Source organism: Diabrotica virgifera, chromosome 2, assembly GCF_917563875.1.
Source record: "Diabrotica virgifera virgifera chromosome 2, PGI_DIABVI_V3a".
Classification (NCBI taxonomy): domain Eukaryota; kingdom Metazoa; phylum Arthropoda; class Insecta; order Coleoptera; family Chrysomelidae; genus Diabrotica; species Diabrotica virgifera.
The window spans coordinates 231,463,984-231,480,251 of NC_065444.1; the positions used below are offsets into that span (position 1 = coordinate 231,463,984).

General features: G+C 30.9%; 1 protein-coding gene across 2 annotated transcripts in view; it reads left to right on the forward strand.

The window, feature by feature from the left end:
• The first annotated feature begins 7,093 nt into the window (after nt 1-7,093).
• Nucleotides 7,094-16,268, forward strand: part of LOC114334023 (uncharacterized) — a 341,942-nt gene continuing 332,767 nt past the window's right edge. For both annotated transcript variants that reach the window (XM_050644347.1, XM_050644346.1), the window contains exon 1: nt 7,094-7,270. The gene's annotated coding sequence lies outside the window, so the exon portion shown is untranslated. The remainder of the gene's footprint in view (nt 7,271-16,268) is intronic.

Here is a 16,268-nt window from a genome sequence, read left to right on the forward strand (position 1 = left end):
CTACGGCAAAAATTGAGTGAGCTATTCACAATTAAAACTTGTAATAACATGCAAAAACCACCTTTACCAACCCTTTCAAAGTCACCTCTTTTTGCGACTAAGGATTTTAAAAAGATTTAATATTAATAGGCTTATAGATCTTGTAAAAACCTACAAAATTGTTTTTACCAAACTTTCTAAGATAAAAAATAAAAAAGTTACGGTTAAAAAATCAATATATTTTTTTTGAAAAAAAAAAAAGGGAAATGCAATTGGAAGCATAACAATGTAAGTTAGCGGTGTGTTTAGTCATTGGCCTTATTTTGTCTGATTTATTTATGTATTATTAATAGATTCTAGACGTTTCACTGGCTTAGAATGATTAGTTTTTAAAAAACTGGAGTTAAAAGCGAATAACGAATTTTTGTAGTTTGGTAAAATATGCCACTTTCTTCAGAATAGAAAGATTAGCATCAGAGATACGAAAAAAATGTTTTAATATAAAATTGTAGGTTATTTAATTCCCAAGAACTTGGTTTAAAAAAAATTTTTTCACGGCAAAAATTGAGTGAATCGTAAATGAGTATATCGAAAACATTGATTTTTTCTATACAAAACTAACACTTTTGATAGCGAATAAATCGAAAACTATTAGTTTTATCAAAAAAATGTATAGAACATTTTTTGCTAAAAATAAATGTTTTTATCAACTTTTGCGGTCAAAATATAATAAAAAATTTCCACCCCCTAGATGGGGTGGCAACCACCCCCCATGGTAAAAGCGCCTCTTGGAATCATATAGATTTTGATCCCTGGACTATCCACTACTTATTCTCAAATTTTCAAGCAAATCGATCTATTCTGTAAAAATTGCGAGGTGAAAAGCTTCGGTTCCTGGCCTATTATGCATTTAGTCCAGGGTAAATAATAAGGTTTTTTCCATGACACTTGAACAGCCAGGGTACTGATGCGTTTTTTCGGCAGTTAATACCTATAAGAGCAAATTGTAACTATTTCCTGCGTAGGATCTGGCGGCCATTTTTATTTATAAACAATCAAGTGTCAAAAAATGGCAGTTTTCACTTTTTTTTTCAAATCAATGGAAAACAGGGAAACATGGTTTTTTTAGTACAAATATCTTCGATATTATGGAAAAAGCTTTAAAATGACGTATTACAAAGTTTGATATACTCATTTATTGTTAATATAATTGCGAAAAATGGTCGGAATTGCAAAAAAAAATTATTTTTGCAATAACTGTTGTAAAAATTAGTGTACAGCTTTGAAATTTTTGTCAAATAAGGGTTATTTGGTGCTTAATATGTGATAAAAATTTCAAAGCGATTCATTCAATTGTTTAAATTTTATTCAAATTGTTTATCCCAGAGAGCATTGTTTTTGCAATAACATAAGTCAGAAGAAAATGATACTAGAACCATTCCACAGGTGTCAAATGAAAGAGCAAGAGCTATATTTTCAACTTGGTTTAAAAAAAGTAAATAAAAAATGCATTTATTAGTAATAAATTATTATGCAAAATTATCGTAAATCTTTCCTTATAAACTTTTTATTTTGTTATATAAGAAATTATACATATTTATTACAATTTTTTATCAATTATGATATAGATAAAATTACTTAGTAGTTATAAAAACGTTAATTTTTTTGGAAAAAGTTTTTCAAAAAGTTTATAAAGAAAAATTGACGATAATTTTGCATAATTATTTATTACTAATAAATGCATTTTTTATTCACTTTTTAAACCATGCTGAAAGTATAGCTCATGCTCTTTCATTTGACACCTGTCGAATGGTTCTAAGGTCATTTTTTTCTGACTTATGTTATTGCAAAAAAAAAAAATGCTCTCTGGGATAAACAATTTGAATAAAATTTAAACAATTAAATGAATCACTTTGAAATTTTTATCACATATTAAGCACCAAAGAACCCTCATTTGACAAAAATTTCAAAGCTGTACACTACGTCTATTACGCCAGATCATCAATTTCATAAGTCCATATTTGGAATAGTTTCATATTTTTTTGCTAATTTTTTGCTAATTTATTACCACAAAAACAAATTTTTTGCTCCACCCCTAACCGAGAAACAATGGTTGATGTAGCGTAATATTACGTCACATCAACGATAGCCATATCTCGCGAACCTAAAGAGCTAGAAAATCGTACTACGCGGCATATTTTTTTGCTAATTTATTGCTGTCGATCTGCATATGCAACATACCCCAACACCACCCCTGCTTCCCTTACAGCTAAACAACACCCCCAAAAAACAACGAAAAATCTTGAAAAATGATTTTTGTGATATAGTTGACGGTTGATATTTAATTGCTAATTTTTTGCTGTCATTAGCCGCAAAAAACAATTTTTTTGCTCCACCCCTAACCGAGAAACAATGGTTGATGTAGCGTAATATTACGTCACATCAACGATAGCCATATCTCGCGAACCTAAAGAGCTAGAAAATCGTACGACGCGGCATATTTTTTTGCTAATTTATTGCTGTCGATCTGAATATGCAACATACCCCAAAACCACCCCTGCTTCCCTTACAGCTAAACAACACCCCCAAAAAACAACGAAAAATCTTGAAAAATGATTTTTGTGATATAGTTGACGATTGATATTTAATTGCTTATTTTTTGCTGTCATTAGCCGTAAAAAACAATTTTTTTGCTCCACCCCTAACTGAGAAACAATGGTTGATGTAGCTTAATATTATGTCACATCATCGATAGTCATATCTCGCGAACCTAAATAGCTAGAAAATCGTACGACACGGCATATTTTTTTGCTAATTTATTGCTATCTGAATATGCAACATACCCCAAAACCACCCCTGCTTCCCTTACAGCTAAACAACACCCCCAAAAAACAACGAAAAATCTTGAAAAATGATTTTTGTGATATAGTTGACGGTTGAGATTTAATTGCTAATTTTTTACTGTCATTAGCCGTAAAAAACAATTTTTTTGCTCCACCCCTAACTGACAAACAATGGTTGATGTAGCTTAATATTATGTCACATCATCGATAGCCATATCTCGCGAACCTAAAGAGCTAGAAAATCGTACGACGCGGCATATTTTTTTGCTAATTTATTGCTGTCGATCTGAATATGCAACATACACCAAAACCACCCCTGCTTCCCTTACAGCTAAACAACACCCCCAAAAAACAACGAAAAATCTTGAAAAATGATTTTTGTGATATAGTTGACGGTTGAGATTTAATTGCTAATTTTTTGCTGTCATTAGCCGTAAAAAACAATTTTTTTGCTCCACCCCTAACTGACAAACAATGGTTGATTTAGCTTAATATTATGTCACCTCATCGATAGCCATATCTCGCGAACCTAAAGAGCTAGAAAATCGTACGACGCGGCATATTTTTTTGCTAATTTATTGCTGTCGATCTGCATATGCAACATACCCCAAAACCACCCCTGCTTCCCTTACTGCTAAACAACACCCCAAAAAACAACGAAAAATCTTGAAAAATGATTTTTGTGATAAAGTTGACGGATGATATTTAATTGCTAATTTTTTGCTGTCATTAGCCGCAAAAAACAATTTTTTTGCTCCAAATTTATTGCTGTATGTTAAATGTAAAAAATAAATTTTATAGTTATTTAAAACCTTTAATTAAAAATATATGTACTAGGATGAACGTTATTTCCCAAATTTAAAAATTTGGTCTTCCTAACCCCTACATCGATAGGTTACCTCGAAAAAATGAGATTCTATCTGTGAAACTCCGTAAAATATGTTATTCACTCTTATGACAACTTTCAATTTTCGATTTTTCGAGATTATTTTTTAGGGGACGTTGCAGTGCACCAAAAAATCTGAAAAAATTCATGAAGGTGCCTCCATTGACTATAAATTACCATGAATTTTTCCAGATTTTTTTATCGTAAAGATTTTTTTATAGAAAATAATATTGGATTTGCAAAATTTATATCGATTGATCAAATGGTTTCGAGATAAAAAAACAGAGACGAAAATATTGTTTAAACGAAAATTTTTTGCTCAATTAGAAATCCAATGAAATCAATTAATTTGTGGTCATCTGATTGAATACAACCAATAAAACCAACATTATACTGAAAACAGATCCCATGGGCTGTTTTCACTCAATCATGTAGCTATGGATACCTACATTTCGTTTCATTTCGATTTTGACATTTCAAATATTCAATATTTCAAAATGTCACGGTTTGGTTGTAATACTGATGAGAATATTAATGAAATTATCGAATCAAAAATATACCAAAGAATACTGTTTACAGTAAAAAATTTGTATGGAAAGCGTTTATGGACTTTTGCAATGATAGAAAATATGAATTAGATGGAAATCGGACGGTGGAAAAATTGGCGTCGATTTTAATTTTTTTTTCATAACCAGCAAAAAATTTTCTATCCGAATAACCCTCGAACATTGATAAATGCTCAAAAATTTTTTAACAACTTTCTCAAGTTTGTTGCTTACAGGCAACAGACCTCCGCCTACAGCGTCGGTCTGTTTCCAAGCAACAAGCTTTCGAAATCTGTTATAAAATTTTTTCGAACAATAGGGAACTTGCACAATTTGTTTTTATTACATAATAATGTTCAGTTTTGTTTAAAAATGAGATTTCCAAAATTTCACGCTTCAAAAACTCGTAATAACTTAGAAATACATATTTAAAGTCTTCTTCGGTATAAAATAGTTCAAACGACCCGTGACGTCACATAGTTTTACATTAGTTATTATTATGGTTATATTTCGCTGTGTCTAGGTACACGCTAACGTGTACGCCAATAAAAAAAGTTAGGTATGAAAAAAATACACGCGAATTAAACTTCATCAAGCCAGTGACGTCATTATTTAGCGTGCGCAGTGACTGTATATTTTGGTACAAGATATTTTGATATGTTTAGTGTTTGTTTGATAGAAAAATATTTGTTAAAGGAAGGGAAGCAGAACTATTCAGATAGCCAGTGACGTCATTATTTAGCGTGCGCAGTGACTGTATATTTTGGTACAAGATATTTTGATATGTTTAGTGTTTGTTTGATATAAAAATATTTGTTAAAGGAAGGGAAGCAGAACTATTCAGATGTTTTAAACTTAATTGTAATAAATCAGTGTATATATAAAAGTATATATTTAGGTTAGCAAAATAAATATATGTATTCAGTTGACATAACACGTACAAAATATTGTTAAAATAATTTTTATACGTAAGTTAATTATTATAATCAACTATTCTAAATGGGAAATAATTTGGGAAATACGTATTGGGGTATGTTGCATATTCAGATCGACAGCAATAAATTAGCAAAAAAATATGCCGCGTCGTACGATTTTCTAGCTCTTTAGGTTCGCGAGATATGGCTATCGATGATGTGACATAATATTAAGCTACATCAACCATTGTTTCTCAGTTAGGGGTGAAGCAAAAAAATTGTTTTTTACGGCTAATGACAGCAAAAAATTAGCAATTAAATATCAACCGTCAACTATATCACAAAAATCATTTTTCAAGATTTTTCGTTGTTTTTTGGGGGTGTTGTTTAGCTGTAAGGGAAGCAGGGGTGGTTTTGGGGTATGTTGCATATGCATATCGACAGCAATAAATTAGCAAAAAAATATGCCGCGTAGTACGATTTTCTAGCTCTTTAGGTTCGCGAGATATGGCTATCGTTGATGTGACGTAATATTAAGCTACATCAACCATTGTTTCTCAGTTAGGGGTGGAGCAAAAAAATTGTTTTTTGCGGCTAATGACAGCAAAAAATTAGCAATTAAATATCAACCGTCAACTATATCACAAAAATCATTTTTCAAGATTTTTCGTTGTTTTTTGGGTGTTGTTTAGCTGTAAGGGAAGCAGGGGTGGTTTTGGGGTATGTTGCGTATGCAGATCGACAGCAATAAATTAGCAAAAAAATACGCCGCGTAGTACGATTTTCTAGCTCTTTAGGTTCGCGAGATATGGCTATCGTTGATGTGACGTAATATTACGCTACATCAACCATTGTTTCTCGGTTAGGGGTGGAGCAAAAAAATTGTTTTTTGCGGCTAATGGCAGCAAAAAATTAGCAATTAAATATCAACAGTCAACTATATCACAAAAATCATTTTTCAAGATTTTTCTTTGTTTTTTGGGGGTGTTGTTTAGCTGTAAGGGAAGCAGGGGTGGTGTTGGGGTATGTTGCATATGCAGATCGACAGCAATAAATTAGCAAAAAAATATGCCGCGTAGTACGATTTTCTAGCTCTTTAGGTTCGCGAGATATGGCTATCGTTGATGTGACGTAATATTACGCTACATCAACCATTGTTTCTCGGTTAGGGGTGGAGCAAAAAATTTGTTTTTGTGGTAATAAATTAGCAAAAAATTAGCAAAAAAATATGAAACTATTCCAAATATGGACTTATGAAATGGATGATCTGGCGTAATAGACGTCTGTACACTAATTTTTACAACAGTTATTGAGAAAATATATTTTTTTTGCAATTCCGACCTTTTTTCGCAATTATATTAACAATAAATGAGTATATAAAACTTTGTAATACGTCATTTTAAAGCTTTTTCCATAATCTCGAAGATATTTTTTGTACTAAAAAAATATCATAAGTTTCACTGTTTTCCGTTGATTTGAAAAGAAAGGGGAAAATGCCAGGAAATAGTTATAATTTGTTCCTATAGGTATTACCTGTCGAAAAAACGCTTCAGTACCCTGGCTGCTGAAGTGTCACGAACAGGGTGTATTTTTGTCTTATTACCCTGGCCTAATTTGAGTTTTTTGGTTGAGAATAGAGATTTCAAAATTATTTTTTTACAAAAACGCTATATGAAGATATTACGAAGAAATCTCGCAATTAAGATGTAGTATTCAAAATATTTTAATTTCAATCCTATCAGAATTATACATTTTCACTACCAGAAAATATTGAGCAATTTCGAAAAAATGCAGTAACTCCGGTCGGCATGACTCTCAACCATCTCCATGTGATCTGGTGCACCAGATTCGGATCCACAGCCACCAGTAGATTGTCCATCCGACGAAGACCGTGACTTACACTTTCAGTTTCGTTGGCGGGTTGGAAGTAGCCGGCTGTTTCGCTCGATTCGCCGCCCGCGCACGCAAAATAGTTCGCACTTTCTTTTTTTTTAAGTTTAAGTTTTTAAGCTGGCTGTGATACGTTGACCTGTTGGTTGAATATTATTAATTGTTGTTTGGGTTTATAGTGCAATTAGGAACTATGGGAATTATTTAGAAGAGGTAAGATTTAAGTATCGAGTGAAAGTTTATTGCCACAAGAACAATTCAATTAGTATTAGCATTAACTATATTTCAATAAAAGTATCAAAATTATAAACAATTTATTTATTTTAAACTTAAAATACTTAAGAAATTACTTTGATGCTAGTAATTGTTAACCCTTAATTAATAGGTTACAATACGAAAACTGTCAAAAATTAATATAAGTTTTTATTAAATTTTATTATGATTTTTTATTAAATTTGATTAAAAATCAATATAATTTTTAGCGACAGCCGTTTTGTATGAATAAAATATCAATTATATAAATTTGAACCTCGCAAAATGGACACAAGTCCGGTTTTATTTATTTTTTTCTGGTATATCAAGGGGTGCTTTTTATGAGACTAACTTTTTATTAAAAAATGTCGCCCTGGAACCCACCTTTTTATCCCTTTAGAGGGGGTAATTTGTGGTTTTTACAAAACTTAGCCTTTTCTGTACATTTTGCAAAACATTTACTTAATAGTAAAATGAAGAGGAGTATATTTCCTACTAAAATAACTGGAGAAAAAAAGCACGAAACAGATCAGAATGGAGAAGAATCCTGGAAAAGGCCAAGACTTAGAAAGGGTTGTCGAGCCAGTGATGATGATGATGATGATAATGATGATCCCGACAGCATATGTCTATCACCCACCGTTTAGCGGGGGTGGCGCCCGAAAGTTGACAAGTTTTTAAAAAAGATGTTTTTAAAAAAATATTTTTCCCTAACTAACTGTAATGGATATTAAGAAGAAACCCTTCGGCAATTAATCACAAATAAGTCACAAATAAGTGGTTGCCTTTTTGGTATAGGTTTCGTTTAAGGGTCATTGTCCATTTTTTAATTACAGGGTGTTACATTTTAAAAAACCCCTTTTTATACCATGTGAACCGCTTATACTAGAATAAAAAAACTTTTAGCGATTACCCATGTACAAGTATTATTTACAAATTTATGTAATGCACCCCCATATTTTCCCTGGAATTACCCCAAAAAAGGAGAATTAATAAAGAAAATAATCAAAAATTGATTTTGGGCCACCACTGTGGCGTTAGGGTGCAAAGAAAGTAAAATATGCATAGGTCATTATGTGTAGCAGACAGTGTATTATTTTATTTTCCATAAGCACATTATCAATGAAATAAATAGGTGATGAAAAAAACAACAAAAACTGGAGCCCGTTAAGGAATAAGGATGGTTGCTCGTCAAGGGATAGGGGTAGTTTCTGCAGTTTATTTTCAAGGATAGGGGTAGTTTCCGCAGGGATGTTGCAATAACCATATATATTTATGAAAAACCCTATTGATGGAGCATTTGCCTATATGGGTCAAAAAGCAAAAAAAAAAATTTTTTCAACCCCCCATTTTATTTTTTTTTTGCTACAGGGGTTGTATCAAAAATCACTTTTGGTGTTGATGCATGGGTAATAAGAAGGTGCACAAAATGATATATGAAGCATTTTAATAAAGAGCATTGTGTGTGAAGGATTCCAAGAAAATCACTTTCTTTATTATTTCTTCTATTTTTTTGCTGTGGTTCCGGAGAAAAATGGGGGTGCATTATACCAATTTTTAAATAACGTCAGTGCATGGATAATCGGTAAATTTTTTTTACTCTAACATAAGTGGTTAAGATGGAAAAAAAGGATATTTTTAAAATGTAACACCCTATAATTAAAAAAAGGGGCAATTGCCCTTAAATGAAACCTACACCAAAAAACCAGCCAGATATTTGTGATTGACTGTCGCAGGCTTTCTTCTTGATTTCCATTACAGTTAGGGAATTTTTTTTTAAATATCTTTTTTAAAAACTTGTTAACTTTGGGGCGCCACCCTCGTTAAACGGTGGGTGATAGACATATGCTGTCGGGAAATAAATCGAAAGGAAATATAGCCTTCTTCATTTTACTATTAAGTAATTTTTTTGCAAAACGTACAGGAAGGGCTACGTTTCGCAAAAACCACAAATTACCCCCTTTAAAGGAATGAAAAGGGGAGTTCCGTTTTAAGAAAAAGTTGGTCTCATAATAAGTACCCCTCGATATACCAGAAAAAAAAATAAAACTGGACTTGTGTCCATTTTGCGAGGTTCAACCTCTGTTTCCTACACTATAAATGTACTGGACTTTTAAGCAAATTTTATTGAACTTTTTTTTTCTTTCCTTTACACACTGTGAGATTTCTGACATAACAACTAAGGCTATTGTAGGGCCTCTGCCGCAACCCCCATTTCGATCTCCACCTTTTTCAGTCGGTCCATTCGTCCTCATTTATTTTTCTCTTTTTCATTAGTCCTCTGAATTCTTGTCTCTATTTTAATAGTCTAGTAAAATAAAATTACACTACATGTAAATCAAAATGTAAATTCGTACAGGTTGAAACAAATTTTATATCAAAGTTTAGGTGGGTACAAAAGATATTTTCAAAAAAGTATCCAAATCATACAAGGGGATCATTGTTTAAATAATTAAAAAGGGGTCATTTTTGCAAAAAAATTACTCTTTTAACTGCTGAGGCCATTCAATTACTAATGAAGGTCTATGATAATATTTTCTGGAAAGTTGAAGGGTAAATCTGTCACATAAGACTTAGTAAATTAAATTTGACCCCTATTTATTTAAGTAATTATACATAAAACTTTAAAAACAAATTTGCAAAAAAATATTTTTAGCGTTTTAAATAAGCACTATAAAATATCTTATTTTACAGGAGAAGTTGCGCTATGTTATCAGTATTAACAAAAAAAAAAATTGATCCAAAAATATTTAATATTTTTTAAGATATGGAATTTGTTTATCAAATGTTACTCTATTTTCAATCGCAAAAACGCGGTTGTTACCAAAGAAATATTCACCTGTATTAAATCTTATTATTTTTATTCTTATGTATATTTTCGATAAATGTATTGATAAATTCAAATTTTAATTAAACTTGCCCGTAAAATGGCATTTCAAAATTATTCAAATTTGTTTATAATTTGTTTTTTTAATAACGTCACGGGTATTAAATATGATGAAATGCCGTTTCGATAATTGGGTTCCTGGTAATTTTTCACTAATTAATAAATATTTTTGTCTCTTTTTTTCCTCTTCTTTTTTTTTTCTTGGAGTTATATTACTATGGGCCCTTTTAGGGTTATGTTTCATTAAAAATGTCGAATCTCTAAGTTGTAGATTCTACACCCAAAAATATTAAGATTGGTCTAAAATCACTTAAATAAAATGTGACTACTTACTGAGTTACAGGGTGTTTTATTTAAAAATTTTAAAATTACTTTTACCAAGTACTTTCAAACTATTTGACGTATCCTTATACTTGGCAGAAAGTGTGGGTAATATACAGTCTACTAAATTGTGATAAATAAAAGTTTCTAGCTACTACCAGAGGCGTACGACATGGGGTAGTTAATGTTTAACCCTTCCCAAATTCTACGCCACTGAGGTAATTACTATTTTAGCGAAATTTTTCGATTCTCCAATACTTCCTAAGTAAATAATATACTCTTTACTGGTAACGCTTAAGTCATTAGTTTTCGAGATATTGGACGTTAAAAATGAAACGGCATAGTTATTTTGATTCATTCATTCATTCATTTTAAACTTCCAATATCTCTCAAACTGATGACTTTATCGATACCAATAAAGCTACTTACATACAAAGTATTGGAGAATCGAAAAATTTCGCTAAAATAGTAATTCACTCAGTGGCGTAGAATTTGGGAAGGGTCAATCATTCACTATCCCCTGTCGTACGCCTCTGGAACTAGCTAGAAACGTTTATTAATCACAATTTAGTAGGGTGTATAATATCCACACTTTCTGCCAAGTATGATAAGGATACGTCAAATAGTTTTAAAGTACTTGGCAACAATAATTTTTAAATTTTTAAATAAAACACCCTGTAACTCAGTAAGTAGCCACATTTTATTTAAGAGATTTTAGTTAAATCTTAATATTTTTAGGTCTACAATCTACAACTTAGAGATTCGATATTCTTAATAAAATTTAGCCCTAAAAGGGCCCGTAGTAATATAACTACAAGAAAAAAAAAAGAAGAAGAAAAAACGACAAAAAAATTTTGTTAATTAGTAAAAAATTCCCAGGAACCCAATTATCGAAACGGAATTTCAAAATACTTAATCCCCGCGACGTTATTAAAAAAACAAATTATAAACAAATTTGAATAATTTTCAAATGCCATTTTAGGGGGGAGTTTAACTGAAATTTAAATTTATCAATACATTTATCCAAAAAATATACATAAAAATAAAAATAATGAGATCTTAAGCAGGTGAATATTTCTTTGCCAACAACCGCGTTTTTGCAATTGAAAATATAGTAACATTTAATAAACAAATTCAATATCTCAAAAAATATTAAATATTTTCCGACCAATTTTTTTTTTGCTTAATACTGGTAACATAGCGCAACTTAATCTGTTAAACAAGATATTTTATACTGCTTATCTAAAACGCTAAAAATAATTTTTTGCAAATTTGTTTTTAAAGTTTTATATACAATTATTTAAATAAATAGGAGGTCAAATTTAATATAGAAAGTCTTATGTGAAAGATTTACCCTTCAACTTTGCTGAAAAGAATCCCATAGACCTTCATTAATAAGTGAATTACCTCAGCAGTTAAAAGAGTATTTTTTTTGCAAAAATGACCCCTTTTTAATTATTTAAACAATGATCCCCTTGCATGATTTGGATACTTTCTTGAAAATATCTTTTGTACCCACCTAAACTTTGATATAAAATTTGTTTTAACCTGTACGAATTTACATTTTGACTTTTTTTATTTTATTAGGCTATAATGCTTGTCTTCACTTTCTCTTTTAGTCCATGGAATATAGTTTAAGCTGTTTTGGCCATCGGAAACTGTCATTTGTGTTCGTAAACTAATTTTAAGAGGACAAAGTAATGCGTTTATTGTTTGTATCACATTTCGGCCCTGTTGTATTTTCTGCTGAATGCACCGTTTCGATTTTACTTCGTTCGCACTTTGCTTCTTTTTGTAAGTTTAAGTTTTTAAGCTGGCTATGATACGTTGACCTGTTGGTTGAATATTATTAATTGTTGTTTGGGTTTATAGTTCAATTAGGAATGACCTGTATGCACGCCAATGGTGAATATAAAATTCTTAATTGTATGTCAAAAAATGCGCAATAACTACGTCTAAAAACCCACCAAATTTCATTGACATATCTCAACCGATTTTAAAGCAATAAAATAAATCGTCAGTTTGTAAGAAAAAATTCAACATCCCGTATCTTGGAAACGAAAAATTTGCTAACATAAGTTTATAAAGTTAACTGTCATTATTTTTTCATGCAGAACGATCCCTTAAAGTTTGTCGCACTTATTTTAGAAACACCGTGTATTGATGAGGAACATGCCTAGTTGTTAAAGTACCTGACTTTTTTATTATCCAACATAAACGAATGAATCGAAAAACAGAATGTTAAGAAAACCTGAGGCTATAGTTGGGTTTTAATTTTAGTATCTTATAAATGCTAGAATATTCCACAGGGTGATGCGAACTTTGATTAAAAAATACAGTTTGATTGGTACACCCGGTATACAATGAAAATTTACCTCTTTAGCAATAATATTATTACAGTGATATTGCTAAAGAATCAGGCTATAACATGTTCAAAAGATCACTTAAATCGGCCAACAGGTTTAGGAAATATGAGACATCAAATCTAACCAAATTTTTAAGTGGGCAGATTTCTATGCACGTAAGTTTATAAAAAATATTTGTTTTAAAGTTCAGTTCGTTTATGTAATGATTAGAGCTCGGGAAATATGCAACATGCATATTTGCATATTTTGGATAAATTGTATAAGTGCGTATGCATTCATTAAAAGTGCATATTTTCAGATATATCACAATATTATGGACAAACATCTGAGGACACAAGTAATGCAATTGGTAAAGTTGGTATTAGCATAATATGACAATAGGCTCTAATGGACAGTAATGCAAAACACAAATTGCAATTATCTTTCTGTTTTGTCCGTATTTAGTTCAGTAAAGTTTTGTTTAAGTGTTTATCTAAAGTGTTTGATGATGCCAGTGCAACTAAATCAATTCTTCTGAAAAAGTGGATTAAAAGTAAAACAGAGTTTAAAATCATTTATACCTAATGTGCCTTTACCACCTGAAGCTGATATAACTAGATGGGGAATAGTTCGATGCTCGGAGTTCGAAGTAGATAGCTCAGGTGCTACAAAAAATGTGTGGATGTTTAAAAATATGTCAATGAAATTTGGTGGGTTTTTAGACGTAGTTATTAACCCGGAAGTAGTCGCGCTCACTTCTGTAACGTGAATAGTCGCGTGTTAGATTCTATCTCAAAATACGAATTTACAAAAAATTTTTATGTTATAGTATTTTTATTTACTTGTCATGTTAGAAATATTATTTCTAACAATTATTAAAGCTAGTTGGCTCTCCCCAAAGCCATAAATTCCACAAAAAGAAGAAGAAGAAGAAAAAAAAATCCTACGCATTACTACACCCTTCCTCGAGGCACTTACGAAATTTTTTCAAAATTGCAAAATTTTTCATCAAGTTATCGCTAAAAAAGATAAAATGTGAGATTCTATCTAACGGCGCGACTACTCGCGGGTTGAACATTTTTTGACATACAATTTAGAATTTAATATTCACCGTTAGCGCGCATACGTGTAATATGACCGATCATATTATCCGTATGCACGCTAATAAAATTCCTAATTTTATGTCAAAAAATCCGAAATAACTGTCTCTTAAACCTACCAAATTTAATTTACATATCTCAACTGGTTTTAAAGCAATAAATAAATCGTCAGTTTGTAAGAAAAAATTCAACATCCCGTATCTCGGAAACGAAACATTTGCGGACATACGTTTATAAAGCCAACTGTCATTATTTTTTATGCAGAATTACCCCTTAAAGTTTGTCGCACTTATTTAAAAACACCGTGTATTGATGAAAAACATGTCTAGTTGTTAAAGTACCTAACTTTTTTATTTTTCCACATAAACGAATGAATCAAAAAACAGAATGTTAAGAAAATGTGAGGCTATAGTTGGGTTTTAATTTTAGTATTTTTTAAATGCTAGAATATTCAACAGGGTAATGCGAACTTTGAGATAAAGACACAGTTTGATTGGTACACCCGGTATACAATGAAAACTTACCTGTTTAGCAACAATATTATCACAGTCGTATTGTTAAAGAATCAGGCTATAACAAGTTCAAACAATCACTTAAATCGGCCAACAGGTTTAGGAAATATGAGATATCAAAAATGACCATATTCCTAAGTGGGCCGATTTCTATGCACGTAAGTTTATTTTTATTTACATAGTTATATTACATGAATCACGCAAAAATAATACTGGAATTTCTGACATAATAATTCAAGTTCTATTGCTTTAAATAAAATAAGGTATATTTTATGCAACCTCTGCCGCATCCCCCATTTCGATCTCCACCTTGTTCGGTCCTCCTCATTTATGGCTCTATCTCTCATTATTTCTCTGAATCCTTCTCTCTATTTTTAGGCTATTTATTATGTACTATAGAAAGGAACTACAACGTTAACGGGGTTTTATTACTTCATATGGTTAATGAGTCTCTATATATGAAAAAACCGCGGAGTGCTACCATTTAAAGGGGTGCGTTTTTGAGAAATGGGTGAATTAGTCCCTGGGCACAGGTTACATTAGGGTGAGTTCTATGCACTTTTGGTACAAACACGTCTACATAAAAATTGTACCTGGTTAAATTTCCTATCTAAATATAACTTTTTAAAGTCAAAGATACTTTTTTTTACAAAAATATATTCAAAAGAAAAAGCCCAAAGAAACCCAAAAGAAAGAAATTTTGTTTTTTGTCCCATATCTTTTGTCCACGGGGATATAGGTATAGACATTGCTTCACAAAAAAAAACTTACATATTTTCTCTTTAAAATGATGCTTAGTAGAGGTCGTTAGGATATACAGTTTTCGCAATATGATTTTTCAAAGTTCGCCACTCACAGCAATTTTGGGCAATCTTCCTTGTTATTTCGCAAATATTTTTCTGTAACTTTTTTCTACGCAACTTTAGGCATATGCAATGGTACATGTAAGAGGAATAGAAATCAATTACCTTTAAAATGTTCTACTGTATAATGTTGTACGACTTCTTTTAAAGAGGTTACCTTTTTCAAGATTTTATACTTTTAACAAGTTTTTATATTTTTTACGATTATTTTTTAAATTTCCCATTATAACTTTTTTTCTTCTACATTTAGGTATATATTATATAATAAAAAAGAAAGCTTATTCTATTTACTTTAAAATGGTGTATTATAAGAAATTCTAGGATTATTTTTGAATAAGATATGCTTTTTCAAAATGTAATAAGTACTTGCAACGATTTTTGATTTTAGGATTATTTTTTAAATTTCTCCTTATAACTTTTTTATGTGATTGTGTGTTATGATTGAATCTTATTTTTTATAGGTAATACTTTGGATCTACTTGACTCGGCCGGGCAAACTTCAAAATATGGATTAATTACAATATTTACTGTCAAAGCTCCTGCACCACAAGCTTTGCTTGAAAAAATAGCATGTAAATGTACCAAAGGATGTACAAAAAACTGCGGTTGTAGGAAGATAGGAATTAGGTTTTCAATATTCTGCAAAGGGTGCATGTGCATGGGTACTAATTGTGTGACTCTAAGATAACTGAGGTGTCAGAGGAAGATATTGAAGCTAATGCTAACGAAGAGATGGACTTTGATTTTGAAATTTTTTAAATGTCAACATTTAAATAATTTTAACTAAAGTGATGTTTTCTAAGACTAATGTTTATGTAATTTTTGTAAAAGAAATAATTTTAAATAATACAGGTAAAAAAATATCAAAGAATCACTCGGTTTCCAGTATTTAAATATAGATGATACACCATTTTAAAGAACAGAAAGTAAG